This window comes from Pteropus vampyrus, unplaced genomic scaffold (genome assembly GCF_000151845.1).
Source record: "Pteropus vampyrus isolate Shadow unplaced genomic scaffold, Pvam_2.0 Scaffold207, whole genome shotgun sequence".
Lineage (NCBI taxonomy): Eukaryota > Metazoa > Chordata > Mammalia > Chiroptera > Pteropodidae > Pteropus > Pteropus vampyrus.
The window spans coordinates 1887098-1894534 of NW_011888988.1; positions in this window are offsets into that span (position 1 = coordinate 1887098).

A 7437-nucleotide genomic window follows, 5' to 3' on the forward strand; every position below is an offset into this window, starting at 1 on the left:
GAATGTAACCAGACTGACCTTTTGGACTGGGTCAGCATCAGTGAGAGACTTGGCCAAACCTGGGAGAAGACTGGACTTCTTGTTAATCTACTTACGTAGAAGCTCAATGTCTTAGTCCATTTGGGCTCCTAGAACAGAATACCACAAACTAGGTGGCTTATAAATGGAAGACATTTATTTTTCACAATGATGGGGTCTGGAAAGTCTAAGAAGATTCAGTGTCTGGTGAGAACACACTTCCTGGTTCTTAAAGGGCTGCTTCTCAGTTTGTCTTCGCTGGAGGAAGGGACAAGGTTGCCCTCTGGAGTCCCTCTTAGAAGGGTACCAATCCCATTCATGAGGGCCCCACTCTCGGGATCTAACCCCCTCCCAGAGGCCCCACCTGCTAATCTCATCACATTGGTCATTAGGATTTCAACAAACTAATTTTTCACACCTTCAATCTCTTATACTCTGTGTCATCGGGATTCCTACATTAAAAGAAACTCAATCCTTTTAGTTAAAGGCTGAAGCACAGGGACAACTTTGAAGAATGATTATTCTTCAGATAACATATAACCTTCTTGGAAAATAAATCCTAAGTATCTTTTCTAAGAGAAAAGCCTAGGGTTTTCTTCATTTTTAAATCAGGAATACACAATTCTGTGAGTTTTCTTTTAATGATTTTTCAAGTTTTTGTTTGTTCGTTTTCTGAAAAACTGATCTGGGATATATTCTTGTGTGGTTGAAAAAATTTTCCTTCTTGGATCCCAGCTGACAATGCTCAGCCCTTACCCACGCCGACCTCATCTCCATTTCCACTAGAACCTGCCTTGTCCCAAATACATTCACCATCATCCACGCCAGCCATCAGAGGGACCATGGCTACAGTTACTTTAGGACTGGAGGACGCAATGAACCAAACATTCATCTGGCTCCAAAATACCGAGTCGTATCCTCACGCAGAGCTGCAAGAGCCAGAAGTTTGCAGCGTGGGGCTAGCACTCCACTGTGCTCAACATCGCGTTCCAAACAGCTTTGCAGGCTGTCTTGGTGAAATTTTCAGTGCAAGAATTTATCCTACACTCATGAAGGACATCTTTAATGACAAATTTGATTTCAAAGATGTTTAGTTCTAACTAGAATGAACACCTCGAGGAGAAAGCAAGGAGAAATTAAAAGCACAAGAAGCAGCTAAAAAATCTTGTTCGTGAAAAATGTATGGTTGTTAAATATGAGAAAGGCTGGGGCTTCACTATCTGAAAGAAAAGCTGCCCCTGCCCCAATGGTAGGTAAATCATTGCTCAAGGAAAAATATTAAGATCACCGAAGCCTCCCCCAGCAGATGTAACGGGCTCGGTAGTTAAGCCTGCGATGTGAGTGCTGCACTGGAGAGTGATTTGCTAACAGTCAAAAGTGGGAGAACATTTCAGCAGCTGCTGTTGATTTGGGCTAAGAGGCAATTATAGACTCAGTTTCATTTAAGATGGTAATTCTTCATTTTTGAAAAAGCAGGACCGCAATCTATATCCCAAGGCTATTTTTCCACTTTTCTCCAAAAGAAGGAAAAAATTCTCACAGATTGATTGGGGGTGCTCAGAAGAGTCATGATTTTCTTGGACAGGATGGCATGAGAAAGACAAATGAGAAAAAATGCATCACATTTAAGTCAGGCCATCGCAGGCTGGATTAACCACTCCTCTCCATTCTCCCGGTGCATGGCTCACACTCTCATTAAAAGATTTGTCATGTTGTGATGTCATAGAGAATCATCTCCATGGACTGCTCCCCTCCTCCTGGACTCTAAGCTCCCTGAGGCCAAGACCTTTGTTTGATTTTTTTCACATAAAATTCCTTTGGCAGGTCTCCCATACTGGACCCAGTAGTATATAGAAGCGTAAACTCATTTAATATTTAACAAGTGACTGAGGTTTGAATCTGGATCTATGGGAGTCTAGTCCTCAGTTTTAAACCTGTGTAAACCTGCCTTTCCTGAGAAGGATCTGTCAGTAAATGAGAGACAACATCAGCTTCCCTGTTCCCCCAACGGCTGCTCCTTCTCAGTCACCTTGCTGGTTCTTCCTCATCCCCCCAGGCTCTGAAACGTGCAGGGCCACAGGGTTCAGTTCCCAGGCTGCTCCTCTGTATTCGTCTGCTCTGAGTCATAGGCTGACAACTCCCAAATGCACATGGACACTCAAGCATCCTGGATCTCTCCCCAGAACCCCAAATGTGCACGCATATTTGACTGCCTTCGAGACTTCCCCACTTGGATGTCTAATAAAAATCTCAAGCTTAACAAGTGAATCAAATAACCTCGACATATGTTGGGCAGAGGGATGTAGGGTCTCTGAGGCCACAGGGACAAAGGGAGGACAGAGGCTACAGCTATAGGGAGCAGGACCCTTAGGTTAGCCCATGTGATCCCCTCACGTCATAGCCATGCCACGCACAGGGACTAGCATGGGTGGTGTGGAGTTCATAAACTGAATTTACCACAGTCTCAATGTAGGATGATTCCATCAGGAGAAACTTGAGATACCAATTTCAAGAGATGTTGAGAAGTGGGTGGAAGCATTTGGCAAAAATATGAAAAAGTCTCCAAAGTGTTGGTGGGCAGCGTCAACAGCAAACTAACTGCCCCAAGGAGGCATCAGAAGGGAAGATTTAAATAGCCTTGTCATCCATACCGACATCACTGCGATTTCTCTAAAGTCCAAATCTGATCACATAACCCCCTTGCTTGAAATCTTTTAATGGCTCCTTACCTTATATAGGATTGAGCCCAAGCCCCCAAGCAAGGCACGAAGGCTTTTAGGGCAGGGGTCCCCAACTCCTGGGCTGCGGATTGGTACTGATCCATGGCCTGTTAGGAACCAGGCCGCACAGCAGGAGATGAGTGGTGGGCCAGCGAGTAAAGCTTCATCTGTATTTGCAGACGCTCCTCAGCGCTAACATCACCGCCTCAGCTCCACCTCAGATCATCAGGCATTAGATTCCCATAGGAGCACCGGTCCCTGGTGTCAAAAAGGTTGGGGACCTCTCCTTTAATGGACTGACTCCTCATCCGCCTGCCTCTCCAACCTCTCCTCTCCTGCCCATCCTCTTCAGCTACATGGACCACATGCAGTTCTCCAAATACATCTTTATACTTTTGCTAGCGCTACTCCCTGTTTCTGGAATATTCTTTCCCTACATGTTTACCCAGAAACCCTGACTCAGCACATCTTCTGTACAGCTCTCCATGGCCCTTTCCCTCCCCTCTACAGTAAAATGAGTTTCTTTATCCTCTGGGTTCTTAGAACCCTTCATACATCCTTCTAATACAGCTTTTAGCCCATGGAACTGTAATTATTTGTTAATCACTTTGTTTCCCTAACTAGATTATGAGATCTTCAAGGTATAAGTTTGAGGTCTGAGCTTTTTAAATCCTCGATGCCTAGAGTCATGCCTGGATCGCTGTAACTGTTTAGTAAATGTTTGATAAATAAATGAATGTATGCATGCTGAGCCTTTGCCAGAAAATATGAAAAATACAGTGTAGTTATATCAATACTCCACTAGAGAGAGATGTAAAGCTTTATTCCCTCGAGCGCAGCATTTTAGGCTCCTTCTTAATTGGATTAACATAATCTTATAAAATATTTCAGTTTTAGGTTAGACCTAATGTAAATCGACCTCTGATAAACCTGAGCAAACATTTATTAAAGGCCACTATACACTATGCTCTGGGCTTGACAATGGGTAACTTCCTATGGGTACAGATGAATAAAAAGGAAAGGAACTAGATATAATATTTTATGTTTCTGTTATGTAGAGTGCATTTAAGTCCATCACAAAGCTTTTCTTTTCTCAGACATAATTTTGTTTTCTAAAATATGCACCACGTAGAAAGCTTATTGCTCCATACACAATAAATGCTGTGGCATCTGATGGCTACACAGCTTTCTAATTTCCTGTTGTTCTAGATCCCTCATATCCTGTCTTGAACACACACGCACTGCTCATGAAGTCAGCCGAAACACCTCATACAGCCTAAGAACTAGAATCTAGATAAATTTTGAGCTCAGTACTGATGTTCAGTAAATGTGACTGACTGACAAACGCTCAACAGCAGTGGCTTCTCCCTCCCCCATTTGGCCCCTAGTCTCAACACTGTCCTTAGTTTCCTTTGCACCCAGCGTTTTTCAGTTCAGCATTTATCACAGTATATTGTGATAACCTGTGGATTTATTCATATCTAGAAACGTCTTGAAGAGTCTCCTTGCCTCAGCTGTTAGTATAGCAATTGGCAGACAGTGTGTAGTAAAGTTTTTTGAATGAATAGATAAGCTCATTTCATTATAAGGGTAGCAAAAGACTGACTTCTGTCAGCATTCTCAGGGAGAGGCTGGATTGCTTTGGGGTCATGTGTATGCATATGGTAGAGGGGGCTGGTCTTGTACGTAGGAAATTCTGATTTAAGTCCTCTAGGAAGAGACAGATGCACAGACACACACACTTGGCTTCCCCAGAATCTTCCCAAATCAGCAGCTGAGGTATCGAAACTTCCATCATTAGAGAGTCGTACCTTTGGATCACATATGGCTCCCTGTAAACATGCCTTGAACCCAAGTGCTCTTGTTGTCATATAAGTTTCAAAACTCAAACATTCTCAGTATCTGATCTGTATCCTTAAGCTGTACCCCCCAAACTGTTGAGACTCTCAGACCTCTGCTTACTTTCTGCAGTTTGCATTAGAAAATGATTTATCTGTCTTTGCATTGGCTATATATTAAATAAATACTCTCAAATTGTAATGTTTGCAAGGGATTAAAACACATCAGTTCATATAACTCTGGGAGTCGATAATGATACTAAAAATAAAAACAAAGACTTGATTAATTACCATTAGAAGATTTAGTGAATTGACTCCTTGTGTTGAAAATTAGTAAATGAAGCGGTGAATCAAGCATTTGATCTGCTTTTCCTATATAAATGGTACCATTATGTAACCCACATTTAGATAAGGGAGAAGTCTGTTGTCATGGAACAGTCCAGCAAGTAAGTGAAGAAAAAATGCAGACTTAGAATATCACCTCTATGATAGAATTAGAATGGAACCTCTAATGAATTAACACATTTAGACATTAAGCCCTAATGGCTAGTAAAATGAAAGGCAACCAGACGTCCAGATGTTATATGACTCCCGATGACAGCATAAAATACCATCTATAATGAAGTCCAGTAAAAGTTCTATATCCAACAACCTACTCATGAGAAATAGAACAGCAGAACATGTAAAACCAGCAACGTGTAAAAAAAAAAAAGAAAAAAAAAGACCACATTTAAGAGATGATCAGAATTTGAACACTGACTGGATATATGATAGTATTGAATAATTGTTATTACTTTTGTAGGTGAAATAATGCCATTGTAACTGTTAAAGAAAGAATCGTTATCTTCTAGATATGCATACTAAAATATTTACAGATGAAATAGTCTAATGTATGGAATTTGTTTCAAAAATAATGCAGAGAAGTGTCAGGGGCCCTGGGTGGACACGTGTATGAAACGACACGGCCTCGTGCTGATAATTGTTGAAGCTGAGTAATGGGTACATGGGAGTGCTTTATACTATTTTGTCTACTTTTGTATATACTTGAAATTTTCCAAAGAAAAGAGTTATTTTTTTAAATTACTAACACCTTCCTGAATATTCTGATATTCTTGTCCTTAGAGATTGTCACCTTTCTCCCACCCTTTGAGATCATTACTGTGGTGAGTCTCCTAGGAAGTGCAAACACTTTGGGAAAAGAAACAATTCATAAACATGCCTTTATGAACTAGCATGAAAGATTATTTCCTGGACTGCCTTTATCCCTGAAAATACTGTGTGCCTAAGGGTAAAGGTAAAAGAAAACCTTGGAGGAAGGAAAAGGAAGGCTGTACATGGAAAGGAGAAAGGGAAGAACAAATTTGCCTTCATTACAATTTTCCCATGGCCTTCACTAGTTGGCACATACATCTTCTTTGTGTGGGGTTTACTAAGAGAATGTTCACCGGAGGCGTGAAAAAAAATATTCAAATTCTGGACTCTCAGGTTAAAATTTCACAAAGGGCCCCCTTTTACATTGTCAAAGGCTAATATAAATATTTTTATAATTATAAAAAATACTTATAGAAAGAGGGGCCCCTTTTCCATTCATTGCTCAGCGAGCCAATGAGGAGGCCGCTTGGGTGGGGCTGGGGCACATTTTTGCCTGAATATGGGAACAGTCTAGACATGCCCACAGGACTACAAGGATGTGGAAACCAGAAGAGAGGAAGGAGTCACCTCAAGTGCTCGAGAGTATAGCTTTTTATAGATCTCTGGAATATTACCAAGAAATTGGTTGCCTCTGGGGAAGGAAGCTGGGACACTTGGGATAGGGTGGGAGGAGAAAAAAAAAATCTCTTTATTGTTATAGGCAGGTTATACTATGGTTAGCACCTTAAAATATATGATGACATTTTGCAAACAGCCTTTTGTTGACATTAGTGACTGTACCTTTTATCTTGACGTTAGACCGAAGACAGATGTCTATTTGTTTATGGGTTCCTTGGCTGGGCCAGCTGCTGGCATCACCAGTTGTTTGCATATTTCCTTGGTACTCCCTCCACCAGCCCTCCCTACCCCACCCAACCTCTCAATCTAATTAGGAACAGTAGATGGCCATCAAAACTGACAAGAATAGGAACCTAGTAGCTCCAGTACGACTTCTACAGGTATGATGTGGTACTGGGCAAAGCTCAGATTTTCCCATGGAAACACCTCTAGTAGCACAGCCAAAAGTGAACACTCTTTGATGGCTCCCGTTTCACCTTAAAAATTCAGGTGAATTTTGTGGTCTATGAATTACCACTGTGTTTTTACAGAACATGATATCATAAGTTACTATTAGGAGAAAAGTATCATTGTGTTTATCCCATGTTCTCAAGCAGCCCAGTGCACTCTGCGTGTCTGGAGTACTGAGTCCAGTTTTGCTTTTTGATGTTTTCCTCTTTGTTTATTGAGGTTATTATTTACATACATTAAAATTCACCAATTTTAAATATACAGTTTGATTAATTTTGGTAATTGTAAAGGAGGTGTAACAACTGCCACGATTAAAATCAGAATCATTCGTTACTCCGCTTTGGAAAGTTTTCAATCCCTCTTTCCCAGAGTTCAGCTGTGAGACCTGTGATCCAGTTTCACTGCATCCTCCAACATCTGGCTCTCTGGGTGATTTTATTTTATTTTTAATTAACTATTTATTTATTTTTATTTTTCAGGCAAGGCAACCCTTGGTTGACCTTACAGATTGCAAGGATCTTATCAGCTTACAATCCCTTATTTTTTTATTTTTTACACCTAAAGCACCTGGTCTTCCTAGGTGGTCTCCCGTCCAAGTACTAACCAGGCCCAACCCTGCTTAGCTTCTGAGATCACACCAG